The sequence below is a fragment of the Symphodus melops genome, assembly GCF_947650265.1.
Source record: "Symphodus melops genome assembly, chromosome: 1".
NCBI classification, from domain to species: domain Eukaryota; kingdom Metazoa; phylum Chordata; class Actinopteri; order Labriformes; family Labridae; genus Symphodus; species Symphodus melops.
The window spans coordinates 38,435,454-38,450,393 of record NC_136691.1 but is presented as its reverse complement, the minus strand read 5'-3'; the positions used below and the strand labels follow the sequence as shown (position 1 = coordinate 38,450,393).

General features: G+C 41.6%; 1 long non-coding RNA gene across 1 annotated transcript in view; it reads right to left on the bottom strand.

Annotated features, from left to right (window-relative positions):
• The window catches only part of LOC306823662, a 101,936-nt gene that overhangs the window by 17,893 nt on the left and 69,103 nt on the right, over positions 1–14,940 (bottom strand). The window contains exon 2 of the long non-coding RNA XR_013779034.1: positions 10,158–10,268. This is a non-coding gene — a long non-coding RNA (uncharacterized lncRNA). The remainder of the gene's footprint in view (positions 1–10,157; positions 10,269–14,940) is intronic.

Below are 14,940 nucleotides of genomic sequence, written 5' to 3'. Positions count from 1 at the left end.
GGGCAGAATGTAATGGAAAAGTTCAAGCTAAGTTACACTCCACTGGTCTTAAAGTTGAATTGAGTGTTGAGCCCTCACAGGCTAATCAGACCACACAATTCTGCACCCAGAAAAAGAACTCTTGTGCAAACGGTGCATACATTGTTGCTCTTAATTATTCCTTCCCCTCCCACCCCTCTATGGATGTCAAAAGGGGACTCTGTGGGACTATCTCAGCCCTGCAGTGACCAGTCAGTTAGCGTGTGAGTGACAGCCTGTGGCACTATCAGCTGTCCTGCTGCACAGCAGGAGTGTCAGGCAGAGAGGGAGAGCTGGGGGAGAGGGCGAGGCAAAAGCAGAGCTGTGCCAGGCGGAGGGGATGAGGCTCACCGAGGGCTATCTGGAAATAGCACTGTGGCCCAAATATGGCTCTTCTAATCAATCTAATTCCGTCTGCGAGCTCTGGCCCTCTCTCTCAGACGTTTCACTGAGTCAAGATAACCTTATCTTAACCTGCCACATCCTTTACAATTAGCGCTCTCTCCAAAAGGCACACAATAGCACACTCCAACACTTGCAAACACACACACACACAAGGATGCAGGTTCTCATGTTAGCACGTACGTTAATGGTGCACTGGCTACATGTATGCAGTGGCAACAGCTGCGGCAGCCTCCTTTAAATATAATTTCTGCGTTACATTTTCTCATCTGCATTTCAAGTATAATGTGAAACATTAAAAAACCTCTCATGTTCTAAAAAAAACAGACAAACCTAACGACATGGAAATAAAAAAGGATCTTTTTGAAGGACCAAAAATGTTATGGTTAATGGAAGTTCAGAGTAAGACAAGATATAAAAGCAGAAAACATCATCTCACTTCAAAAAAAATGCAACGTGTCGTCTTATGTTCGCACACATAATCAAAAAAAATTTTTTTAAACGGTGCCCGTTCTGTCAACACATACAGACTAGACTACTCAAAAATATTGAAAGAAAAGAATTTAAAAAAAAAAAAAACCAAATAATCCATACAAATAAACATCATCTAACTTTACTCTTTATGGTTAACCAGGTGTGGCAATTTAGTAATGTGGCTCTTTAATGTCTTTTATTGTGTACTTGAGAATCCTTCTTGAGTGTCCTACTTTACTTTAATATCTTTTCTTATGTCCATAGCAGCTGTCAAACCTTCAGCTTGATCTGAGAAGTGAAGTGCATCCACTGGGATGGTGCATGATGGTAGCGTGAAAAGGCGAATGTTGTATCGTGGAAAAAGTTCTGCTCCGCTCTGCTCATACTTCACACCTGTGTTCTGGAAGAGCGAGCAAGCAAGTAGTGGAGCATCGTACGCGAGTGACAGACAATCATCAGAGCAGTTTTGCGTGGCTAGTGCTCGAAAGGGAGGGGTGGGGGATGTTTAGAGTGCCTTGGGCTCTGTCACGTCATCTCAGTTGTTCGGGGGGGGGGCGGGGTGTATGAAGATGAGACTTTAATGAGCTAGCGCTCAACATGGCGATGCTCACCACACCTGATCAGCTCCTGATTGCCATGGGAATGGTCCATCCCGGAGCCTATGGGGAGGCGAGGCAGAGACAGTAAAGCCTTATAGATCAAAGAGAATCTGCCTGAAATGAATATGTTTAGTCTTGTGTGCATTAGCATTAAGCGAAGGAAAAGAATATACACGTGTAATGATCAAATTCTTGAGTCGCTGCCTTTCTTTTGTTCCTCTTTAAATTTTCCTGTCGTATCATGGCCATCAGTTGAAGTGTCTCCACCGAAGATAAATCTCAGCAAGGTCAAACTAACACAGACTTTACCTCCTCCCTGTTTGTTTTCCTTGCCTCTGATAACTCTCTGGATTTAAAAAACCTTTTCTGCTGCTTCCATGAAATCAGGGACACAAGCTGGCTATTGATCTGTTACTTCAACGTTGTTTTGGTCTGCGCATTCAGTTTATGTTTGTGTCTGTGCCAAGAATACATTTGTGTGCTTCTGTGTTCTGTGGTTTGTGTGTCTGTGACATCAAGAGAGGGACACGCACACAAACACACACAAAACAGGCCAGTGGTGACTTGTCAGGGTAATTAGGACTAGTAATGAGATGTAGTGGGTGGAGTTGGTTTACTTCGCCAATGCTGATGACCAATGCCCTTGACGTCCATCAGGGGGGATGAAGGTAGAGACAAGCAGCCTGATCAGCACGCAGCCAAACACAATGAAAACACAACAATGCAACCTTGCACAAAGAATGCAAAGTAAGTTTTCTCCTTTATCTTTACCTTGCCAGATAATAAAATTGATTGATTGCATCCTACTCAGAGCACCTGCATATGCCTTTAAATTTCAAAAACAGTTCATTGATATCATAGAAACCTGAAGAACAGATCTAGGATTAAATCTAATATCCTCTGATGAGGGCAGATCATTTTTTATAACAGCATGGATCGCAGAAAGAACCAAACATTTAACCCAGAGCAGCTTCCCCCTCATTTGTTACCACGCTGAAAAAAAGAAAAAAAAAAAGATTAAAATAATTGATCAATTTACTCTGGGGCCAAACTGATCAATGAGATACATTATTAAAAGAAGGCTATTGATCACGATGGAGGCAAGCTGAGTAAAATGTTTACCGCAGCAGAGAGGCCAGGATCAATTGTGCGGCCAATGCAGCTGAATAGAGCCCCATATGGATCAATGCATGATGGAGCAATAGGGCGTATGGATTGGCCCACTGTCCGCTGTCCCTTTGTAGCAGGCAGAGAATGACGAAGTGAAAGACTGAGATACAGAGGAGATCAAAAGTGAGCTAAGACAGGATCAGCCATCTTTGTTACCAAAATGTATAGTTTCATAAATGAGAAAGGGTGCATGTGGAAAGAAGAGATTCAGCTAGGAGTTAGCTTCTTTGGTCTTTAACATGTCTTTTGATATCTTGAAGTCACTCTTTATGACCCATTCTGTATGATTAAAGGAAAACAAACTGACACAATCTTTTCACAAAGAGCCACACAATTGATAATTATTGCAACAAAGTAGTATTCAACAAAGTTGCGAGTTCCTGAGGAAGAAAATATCTCACTTTGTTTTCAGAAACATGGACTTGCTACATTATAATTGCGGTATGGGGGGCTGCTCCAGACTGGTCGGATTATTTTCTGGAACATCTGAAATGAGCTTACTTTTGCACAGTCACAAGTCACAAGCTGATTCTCCCACTTCATGGCTTCTTTTCCTGGTTTCACCTGCATAAACTGTGAGACAGCATCTGAAAACACCAGCAAGCATGCTTGTGAAATGATTCTTTCCCTACTCCCTAAATATTTGAACAGGGGGGGGTTCGTATAATTGAGCAGTTAAGTTGCGCACCTCATGTAGGGAGGCTATAGACCTGATCATAGCTGATGTGGGTTGGAATCCATCCTCAGCCCTTTGCTGAACTCTCTCTTCTCAGCATTTCCTTCCTCTCTTCAGCTGTTATTTCTAATGAAGGGGACAACGCCCCAAAAATAACTTTAATATCAATGAAAAGTATTCACAACTCCTGGCTTAGGAGGAGTAATACATAATGTGAAAGTCCCGTAGATGTGGTTCTCTTCTATCTTCACATATGGAATGGCTCTTGTCCAATCAGATTACTTGGCAGAAATTTACTGTTGTATTAAAAATAAATTATGTTTATGTGGGTTATACTGATGGTGCCAAAGAAAGAGAGATGGAGAGCAAATGCATATGGGCAGATGTTCAGACTAAAATACAAAAAACAACACATTTAATCCTGAAGTTTTGTAGACACATTCAGACATCTGAGTAGGTGATTATAATTTTGGGACAAAATCCTGCAGCCACATGTCCAATGTGTCCTTGGCTATGATACTGAACCCTAAATTGATGCTTCGTCAGCGGTGTATGAATGATCACTTACTTCTGATGGTCACTTTACAGTAGAAGCCACTGCCATCAGTGTGTGCATTTTTTTAATTCGATATATGTATTAATCCCTGAGGGGGAAATTCTGATTCACACTCTTATTATTGTAGAGACACGCTTCTCACACACAGGCCTGAATTACACTCATGCACAAGCAGGATCTGTGGACATGCATTAATGGAGAGATGTCAGAGTGTGACGGCTGCCCCCACTGGAAGCACCCCCTTAACTGGTGGGGGTTCGGTGTTTTGCTCAAGGGCACCTCGGCAGTGTTCAAGACGTGGTCTGCCCCCCTTTTCCAGCTAATAGACCAACTTCCATGCATCAGGACTTGAACCGGCGAGCCTCCAAGCCCCTACGGACTGAGCTACCCCATGGGGTTGAATTGGTACAGTAGGTGTGACGTGATGTAAAAACACAGTCGTCTGAAGAAAAACACCATATGAGCTCAACTCCATTAAATTACCGTAATTATTTTGAGACATGACAAATTCACCAGTTGCTGTACTTTGAAAACTGTGTTGAAACAGCCATGAGAACACCCATCAGACTTCAATTAGGGCCGAGGGCATAAAATAATAATTTTGAACAATAATAGACAGTTAACACATAGTCAAAGTATTTAGTAGTGAGTCAACAAGCACAGGCAGAAGCAAAAGCTTCTCAAACATTCTTGCCAATTTAAGCTACACGCTGTCAGAGTTTAAAAGAAAACTACACTTTTAAGCTTAAAAAACAAGACCTTAACATTTGTTCATGACTTTCCACCATGACATTTTACAATTGTACAATGTGCACCTAACATTATCTTTTTTCCAGTTTTTGCATTTAGGTATTGGTACAGAACATGGGGACTGAGATGATGAGAAATGAAACTGCATTAATAACCTGAAACCTGGATAGTGTCATGATCATGTCCAAGGGAACATGCAAAACATTATTATATAACAATCATATACATTATACAATGTTAGGTCCTATCATGAGGACACCAAGAACATATGAACACACCGACTAGGCAGCAAACTATCATATCTCAGATTGGTCTGCCACTCAATCGGCAGTCATGCAACATTAGCAGGTTGTTGTTCTTGTTTTTGTTTTTGTCTGCACAATTGAATGCGATGGATCTCTTATGACAGTGACGTTTCAAGTCTTTGCAAGGTGATCTCACAGAGCAGCTTCCCTGGAGGGTGGGGGAAACCCCCCCCCCAGATCTATAGCCACTGTGTTCAAATGTGTGTAAAAACACATTTTAATGAAATATATTTCCAGTACAATAAATCCTTTTTAATAAGCTTATGAGTATAAATAATGTAGAATAAATAATGTTTGTGGCTGAGGACAAGTGAAATGTGTGTATAGGTATCTATAAACCTGCATAAATAATGCATGCATGAGCTAGTTCAAGTATGGTGCTCATCCATACGTATGAATATATGTGTGTCACATATGTGTGAACACGTCTGTGTGTGTGTGTGTGTGTGTGTGTGTGTGTGTGTGTGTGTGTGTGTGTGTGTGTGTGTGTGTGTGTGTGTGTGTGCGCACGTCTGTGTGTGTGTGAATTTAGGGCCTATTGACAGGAACATTTTAAAAAAGTCAACACACACCACTACTCTGCCAACAGTTCAAGGAGCTATTTTCCACACAAAAGACAGCTTTGAGGAGAGAAAAGAGAAGGGCAGAAAAAAGAAACAGATTTTAAATGTGCTCTAAAGAAAAGCAGACTCCAGGCTCCTCTCTCTCCTCCCTTCTCTCTGGCTCCTTTCTTTGCCGCTATAGAAAGGAACAGAATGATTGTGGGGTGCAGTCGGGGGGGGGGGCGAGACGGGGGTTACTGAATAGACCTCAACGCTTCTACAGATTTCCTCTCTCCCCACCATGGAGGACATCTGACCTTTGAGGAGGGAGGATGAGGGGGGAGAGTGGGGGAGACAGAGATAAAGGAGGAGGGGAGGGAGAGAGGGGAGGGAAATCATAATGAAAAGTGGTAATTCCTTAGAGAGGGAGTGAGAAAGAAATGTCTAAGGGCCAGTAATGAGATCGTCTGACTAGCGGGTTGCTATAGCAACCACCACAGTATTACTATACACTACAGTGTATGAATGAGAGAAAGACCATCTATTGTTGCCACAAGTGGATGGGTCAGAGAGAAAAATACTGTGACTATAAGGCGAGGAGAGGCGACTCTGTGTTAAATGGATGCCATTAAAGGAACTCCATACTGTGAAAAGGTGAAAATTAAAAGAGAAATCTAATAAAACAAGAACTTTTTCACAGGTGAAATCCTTTCTAATGTACTAGAAGTTTTCATAAATTGGTCAGCCACCTTGAAAAGGTTCAAAGCTGGGGAGCTCCACCTCCTGCAGGTCCAGTTGGAGACAGTATGTGAGAGTCTCGCTTCGTTGGCTCAGTGTTCGCAGTCTCCTAATTGGCCGGCCGGGATCCAGGTGGAGGGAAGTTAACCCTGTGCAGTCATCTGGTTGGTCAGGGAGGTCAGCTCCGGACTCCCCCAAGCTCGGAGCTAAGGCTGCACATCTGATTACTGTGGTCTCTTTTACAAAGCTTGCTTCCACCACCTGCTCCCACTCCACTCCTCCATCCTCTGATATACTATCATCACTGCAGATTGAGACAAATGATCCCCCTCTGCCTTGGAGTCCCACTGCCCTACTGTTTGTGAAACTGTCAGTGCTCATGTGTCTTTCAACTACAGCTATCTTAAGAGACAACTGTTTTACCTAGCGATTATTAAAAGTGAATTCACTTCGATCATTTTGATTGTTGGGGCAAAGAGATGGAGAAAGATCAGTTCGTGGATACATTTTTCAGTCAAACTTGCCTCTTTGGGTCTGTACAGTGTAGTCATGTGACACTGGCCCGTGGGTAACAACCGTTTCCTTCCTCGGAGGAAGCTCTGGTTCATGTGAGCCCCGGAGACAGGAGGCGGTGTGGGTCAGCGATAATCATATTGAATGGACAATGCGGCAGATAGGTGTGGGCGAGCTAACACGCATGCCTGCTTTGACAGGGAGGGCTTGCAGGAACTGAACGTAAACACACACTCACTCTACAGGGGTCAACAACAAAACAAAACAGCCAGATAAGGAACACAGACATCCCACTTCCATTTTTATTTTCAGTTAGTTTGGGTTGGGTAACACGGAGACGTGGTCTTACTGGGGGAAAGAAAAGAGCCAACACTATTTCTGTGGCCGGACTTTGTGCTTATGTTTTTTGTTGTCCATTGCCTTTTGTAAATACCTGAATGGATTCCTCTCATTATCAGTATAAGAGATTTTTTTTTTTGATCTTTTCTCCCTACAAAGACAATCGGTGTCTTTGATATGCCATGGTGTGTAAGGATTGACTCTTTTAATGTTTGCACACCAGAATGGCACATTTACAGCATTGAGCAGGTTTAGAGATTTGGGTTTACTCATTCTAATCCAACATTAAGTCATTTTATGTTTGAAGAAAAGAACAACACTGATGACTGCTTCACTCAGTTATTTACAGCAGGACACAGAGAGAGGTCAGTGGGGAAAGATGAGGGAAGGAGGTCACTGACACATCTGTCAGAACTGCAGACAGATGGGTTTATTTCATTATTATACTTTCTTAAATTACCAGCCAAGTTACATCATTATACAGCAGCCTAATATGAGTTCACACAGTCAAAGCTGCAGTGAATGGACTACTTTTACTGACAGAAACCTAGAAATATCACACTGTTACCTGGTTACAAGTTCAAGTTCCTGCATCCAAAATGTAACTGTAATACGAGTACAAAATGTGAACAGGATGAACATAACTAAAGCTGTTAATGATGAAGCTTATTTTTAATATGTATTTATTGCATATTTCTGTAATTGTTGACATTTCTACATACCCTTGCTTCATTTATACTTTGTATTATTTGTATTGATACTTAATCTGTTACTATTTTCCTTCATTGATTTTACTGTTGTGTATGCCACTATACTTTATATGTACCATTTTAAATGGAGGAAACGCAATAAAGATGTTTTCCCACATTTGGAGTGACAAAAAAAAACAACATCTTGGATCTTGAATAATACTTCTTTGATTAAACCCATATCCGGTGTTACCGGTTATTCAATAACCTGAATGAAACTGCCCACTATCTTTATTCTAAGTTTAGTTTTACTCCATGATGTATCAGAGTCAATCCAGTACCTTGAGCCCATTAACCTTAAGCTCTAAAGTGAACCTGAAAAGTTTTCTTTATAGCTCAGGTTATTCACCGACAAAGCCGCCTACAAGCCGCCGAGGACTACAAAAAGCAGCTAGAGCAGCTTCCTGGCCTGTGTGAAATTCTTCTGACTGTACATCATCATGCACAACCTGCTAACCAATATGACCATCAGTATAAGCCTTCTTGTAATCGCCAGTAGACTGCTAACGAGCTTCAACAAAGACACCAGTAAAGTGGTTTATCATAAGAAGTTGGTATTTTATCATCATAGCACTAAAGAGGACCTAATGCTGACAGTTAACACACCAAGCAGCAGCATAGGATTCTGTCTATAACAGATGTGAAAGGTAACGTACATGGACAAAGCGACAAAGTCATCAGATCATTTTAATAGAAGCTTGTATGATTTTGATTTATCACTATTTTCTAAGAGCACTAGTTTATTTTAAAGCCAGAGCCTGCCAGGTGACTGCTCAAAATGTCTTCTGGTTTTCCACTTCCTCAAAGAGCTGTGAATGCAGTATCGAGTTAAGGAAGAGGACTGTCTCACGCTACTCAAAAAGGCGGGTGGCGAAACCACTGAAGAATCACTGGTCCAGAAGCTGCAAACTTAAAATCCTCAAGGACTTATTTTGATGGAAGAGGGAAGACGAGTGAAGGGAGTGACAGAACCAGAAAAAAAAGAGAGGGAGGTTGAGTTTTGGAGGCAATTCTATAAAGAAGATCAGCACTGGGTTTTATTTCTACTGGACAAATTGGTAATATCTATTATTTACACACCCAATGGATCCCTATGTCTTCATTGCCTCAGATAGAAAGCGGACATTCTATGACAAGACCTCGGTGGACACCTTTGGTTTGTGAGGTAAGCTTGATATAAATGCTAACACCATTTGCTATTTGCTCTATTGCTCTATGTTTAATAAAATGGGTAACCAAGACAACCCAAGGATGTTTTGTTTTCCCAGAGAAGTAAAAGGGACATAAATGCCATTTCTATCTGTGCTCTTATCAGCAGTGGACCGGAGGAGACAGGCTGCCCTTCCTTGTCCCTGTGAATACAGCGTCCGTAAGGAATCTGGGGCCACCGCTTACCATTGTGCTGTCCTACAGGAAGTTCGGTTCACCGCTCACTCCCAGCATTCACTGGGTTTCCTGTGTCAGGTTACCACGTCCTGTGTTTATTTTCTTTGCTTTCTGTCTGTATCCACCCTATAGGACTTTTCTAACATCCACCAAAGAATTAAAAAAAAAAAGGATGGTACTATCTGGACTGTTGGGAAGAGTGACGAACGCAGCGTTATCTCTTCAGGGTTGAACTTCTTCTTCCCACCATAAAGGACTCTGCCTTGTCTTTCTGTGACCTGTCTCTTGGCATAGCTTTAAATTCCCCACTCTCTATCAAGTCTGCAGAAAAAGAGATTTTTTTCCCTAGCTAAACCAAAAAGAACCTCAATCAATTTCAAATTAAGCAGTCCATTCGATGGACATTGTCTTTGACAGATAAGCTTGCTACAGCTTGAGAAAAGGCTAAAGGAAAGAATTTAGAACAATCTCCTCAAAGTAATTATTGCTCTGCTCAGAGTTTTTTTTTCTCTCTTTCCACCCCTCTGAAACAAACAGCTTTGGAAAACTTATCAGGGCGTGATTGATAGAGAGCATGAATGATGTATATAGTCTATTTTACCCAGATCAATACTGAATTTCATTAGGACACACTTTGTACACACACCCACACACCCTTACTGAGGAAACTGCAGGGTTTTCATTTAAACAAGCCCTCCACTGTATATCCATTGATGCACATATCAGAACAAGTATAAGCCTGTTATCATTCATATCAGGGCTTCCAAACAAGGTGCCCCATCTAACGCTGACTCTCACACTCTCCTTTTCCTTGATGTGGTTAGGTGATCCACGTGCCTCCACAAAGAGTTCACCTGCATGCTAAGCACTGACCTCTCAACCAAAGCTATGGAGCCCTTCTTCATTTACCCCTGTAAGATTCCCCCTGAGGATAACTCACCTCTATTGTCCTTCCTCGTGCTCCTCTGTATGCCCGCAGTGATGACCATCCTGCTCCTGCATTCACATCCAACACCGACGAGCCTACGGTTTGACATGGAGAGCGGAAAGCCTGGAAAGAGAAGGCAGATACATGCGAGATCAGAACACGCACATCTTTGAGATACATGTCTAAATCCTTTCTCTCCAGAAAGTGTTGAACATGAGAGAGACTAAACAAGGGGAAAAAAGCGGGTCTGGAAATCATTTCCTCCTCTGTGTTTATATACAAAGCCAGCACTGCTCTTTAGATGGTGTTCAGACATGGCCTGGTGTTGTGGGACTTCATTCACCCAGGCCAGACACACCAGGGACAGGGATGGTGACAGATGAGGACAAAAGAATACACTCCTTTTGACCCATTCATAGTTTTTTTTTTGTTGTTTTTTTTTAACAGAACCTGCATTTCTGTGAGATGGCTCATTTCCTCTCAGCTTATCCCTGCAGTACAGGATGGATGCGAGGAGATTCAAAGCAAATCAGTGAGCTCAGCAGGAGGGAAACCAACTCAGTGACATGCTTACTCTGAAATCTGTCCACACTAAAAAATAATACACATAAATAACACAGAAGTAAAAGCTTCGGAAAAAGACTTTAAAAAGAAGGAAAAGACATTTTGACTCAGTTAATCTCCTGCAATATTTGACACACATGTGCTGCAGAGTAAATATTGCCATTTGGATGGATCCACTCACCAAAGAATATCAAACACATTCAGAAACAATCACAAACATACTCTACAAAGCCCCGCATGGCTTCACTGTACACTGCTAGGCTGGGGCTGTGTGAGCAGACGGCGTCTGAGCATGCATCACACTTGGCGTTTTACGACAGAGGTCAATCACTGCGACCTCTGCGGGCTTGTATTTCATGGCAGGACTTGGTCAGTGGAGCGTGAGGTGGTGGTGCAGGGGATGTTACCGCTCAGGATCTCATCTCCACGACTCCCAGGGGATACCAGGCTTGAGCTTGTAATGAGAGGCTTTAACTTATTTAGTTTATGTGTGTGTGTGTGTGTGTGTGTGTGTGTGTGTGTGTGTGTGTGTGTGTGTGTGTGTGTGTGTGTGTGTGTGTGTGTGTGTGTTTTTGTGTGTGGGGGTCAGTCAGCTGTATGGGGGGCTGATCCAGGCTTGGAGAGTCCTCTGTTGTTAAATAATGATCCAATATTTCAGTTGCTACAATGCAGCTTGAAAGAAAACTGTTTTTCCTGCCCCATAAATATTAAATCTGCCTTTTTATTACTATTAGTTTTTTGTCATTCATGACAATGTAAAGGAAAAAATAAATGTAAGTTAGAGAACAATTCTGCTTTGATTGTTGGTATTAAGGTTTCATGCTCCTTCATTTAGCTCTAGTTAAAGTTTGGTTTCATGGCTCATGCTTTAGACACGCAGTACAGCAGTGGAATTGCATCATTGATTGATTCCATTATACAAAAGGAATGTATTTTCCCGGCATACTTTTGTTAATGTGGCACAGTATTTCTGTAAGCCTTGGGGGTTTATATATGTGTAGGTGACCTCACTAATCCACAGCTTCAAAATAAAAGCATGGACACAGAGGGCAAAAATGCTGTAGGAGTCAGTAGAGAGCAGGCAAATGTATCACTTTGAGAAAGGTGCCACTTCCACAGCAGCATTCTCAGCTCTACACTCCTCAAAAAGCTCATTTGTTTCTGCCCAAAAGCAAAAGTCTGAGTCCAAACTCCATTACATTACTCCAGCTGTTATTATATCATGTCCTATAGTAAAGGAGTACAGTGTGCCTTGACACGCATATACTCCACCATCAGCTGCTTCTCCTGTACTTTTTTTTTTTCACCCCTCCGTCTTACCAGTTTTTCTGGGAGTTACATTCCATGCATAAAATATGCAACCCAAAAGCCTCTGGGCCCCCTAAGAAATAAAGAGGACAGTTACCGTGGCAACCTAGAACAACAGCAGCACACAACATCCCGCTGACGGACAGCACACTCCAGGAGGCTGGCGCACAGGTGCTATTTTCTTTCAAAACATAATGAAAGAAAGCAAAAGAACTCTAAAAGGGCTTGTGTTTTTTAATATAAAAGACAATTACATTACCAAATGCTCTTTTTTTTTTTTTTTTAAAGGGCTTCTTTGGCTTTAGCTGCTTTTGTACAGTAAACTGTTTTACTTGGACAGGAAAAGAAATCACTCTTTTACATATTCATACATATTTGAATATATACATATTTACATATTATCTTTAGCTCTCTTTTTGGCTGAGAAAATCTATACAAAACTTTTTTTTTAAATTCTAAACAACATACAGTACACTATTTCTACAGTGGATCTATTTTCATGTAAGAAATGTATGCTGACAATTCCAAATCTGTTAAATAGAAAATTGACTATTTACCAAAATAGTTTGGTACCTAAGAACCAAAAATCAACACGTTTTCGGAAAAAAAACAATTTTTAAATAATGTATTTGTCGTTCATCCAAAGGAAACAAAGCAGCATCAATTTGCTATCCCAACACTTTACAGGTAACAACATCTGATGGCAGGTGGTGAGGAAAAATGTAGCAAGTGTCTGTGATGTGATAATAAAAGGAGATAAAAGCTCCAAAGGAAACATGTGAAAGACAAAAGGATGCAGAGGGGGTGTGGGAGTCGTTCTTGAGGATGTGTTAGCGGCACAGAGTGTGGGTCTGGTTCCCACAAAACACTTGATCAGCCTAATTAAAAGAACCTTGGCATGATTCGTTGTGAACAGTGGGGGCTCAGGCCACAAGCCAAGTCTGCACTCACCTCCTCTCTCTCTCTCTCCCACACACACATCCAGACGCTGCCATCAACCACAACAACACCAGGAATACAAGAGAGAAAAACGCTAAATTCTGGGCAAATTCTCAAGATGCTCCGCTTTGCAATTCCAGCAAAAACAAGGCAGGAAACTGTATTTGAGGCACAGCAGAGGCTCACTGTCAAAGACGTATCTGCTGTCACTAACCACTGACTCTCCTGTTTGTCCTCTAAGTCTCCAAAGCGCTTTCAGAGAGCCTTCGACACAGTATCCTGAGTGCTAAAGTGAGTCATCTTTGGCAACTGCTGGAAAGAAAACCAGTCTCTTGGAGCACTACTGTATGTATGAATCAAACTTATGTATGTGGAAGGACTGCCAGGACTTAATGCGTTGCACATTGCCGGAGCATGCAAACACATATGTACTGTATCCTAGCCCACAGACGCACACACACATACACACAAACACTACACAAACTCGCACCAATATCAAATTATAATGTTCATGTTTGTTGTATCTTTTTTTTTTTATTTCTCTCCACAATAGACACACCAGGGTTGCTACAACATTAGGACACAATCTACCAAACAACATAGCTCAGTTGAAGAGTATCGTCTTACACAAGGGGAAAAAAAATCTATATTTTTATTGGGTTAGAAAGTGGAAAATATTAGAGAGTACTTTGGAAATCAACTTTTACTCTGAACTCAAAGGGAGAATCTCGGGTTTATTATTGTTCAAGATTTCAAAAAAGAATCTCGTATTTCCCGTCCCTAAGAAGTTGGAATTAACATTGACATCGTTAAGTAACTGCAGCAAGCTGAAAGACCGTGTGTTGTTCTTTGTCTATACAACAGGGACCATTCATGCTGTGGGCATTCACAGAATGAACTAGGAATTACATTTTTCATAGAAAATGCAACCTTTTTAGACAAATTGTTTTTCACAGTTGTAGATTCTTTCCCTCTGTGAAAACCAAAAACTGTATAAATAATCCACAGCACCATGATGTCATGTCATTGGTTGAATGCTTACAGTATATGAAGCCTTGAGTTTAGCATGTGGGTGCTGCCAGGTTAGCTTTCTTGAACCTGAAGAAACCCTACTTTGAGGCTACGTTGGTTCTGGACTAGAGATAGAGATTAGACAAGAGGAGATCATCATTGCTGAACAGTTATTACCCATGCCTAATGTCTTAGCTGGTAAATGAGCTAGTGTACCATCATGTGGTTTCTTCTTGTGGTCGTGACTTACCACAGTGGTTTATTTAGCAGACCAAAGAAGCTAAGACAGCTTTTGGAAGGTAGAAAACACTCTTCAATTGCCTGAATCTCTGGTGAAGGGGTGGCAGGTGTCCAACATTTACATGCTAACAAAAAGTGAAATCTCCCGGGAAGCCAGAACCTGACTCCTAAGCATGTATACAAGTAGTAGCGCAAGTTACTTCACGATTTGTCAAATATTCAATATTTGAAATAAACAAGGTACTTGTGCTATGATAGGTAAATTTTTGAGAGCGAGTTGGCCACACACACACACACACACACACACACTGTACACTCCAACAGTAAGGCTTTATCATTTCAAAGGTGACTTATGTAAAGATTCACCCCCAATGCAGTTACAGCTGTAGTGAATCGAGCTATAGCCTCAGAGGACTAAACCATTTTTGTATCAGGCTGTAAAACTGTAAAATATATTTGTCATATGGGTCCCTGCGGGGACTTCAAGACTTTTGGAGCCAGCCTCAAGCGGACACTTGACAAACAGCAGTTTTGAAACGCATCCATTCGCTCCATCCTCAACCCTAAACGGACATCATGCTACTTACGCTGACTTCAGTGACACACCTAAACAAGCTGGAAGTTCTGTCCGAAAATGTAACACTTTGGCCCACTGACCTAACTGTTGTCTTTGACAAGTTGAGAACTGCAAAACTTGAACTTGCCAAACATCTCCTGGTGCGAAGTGCATCAG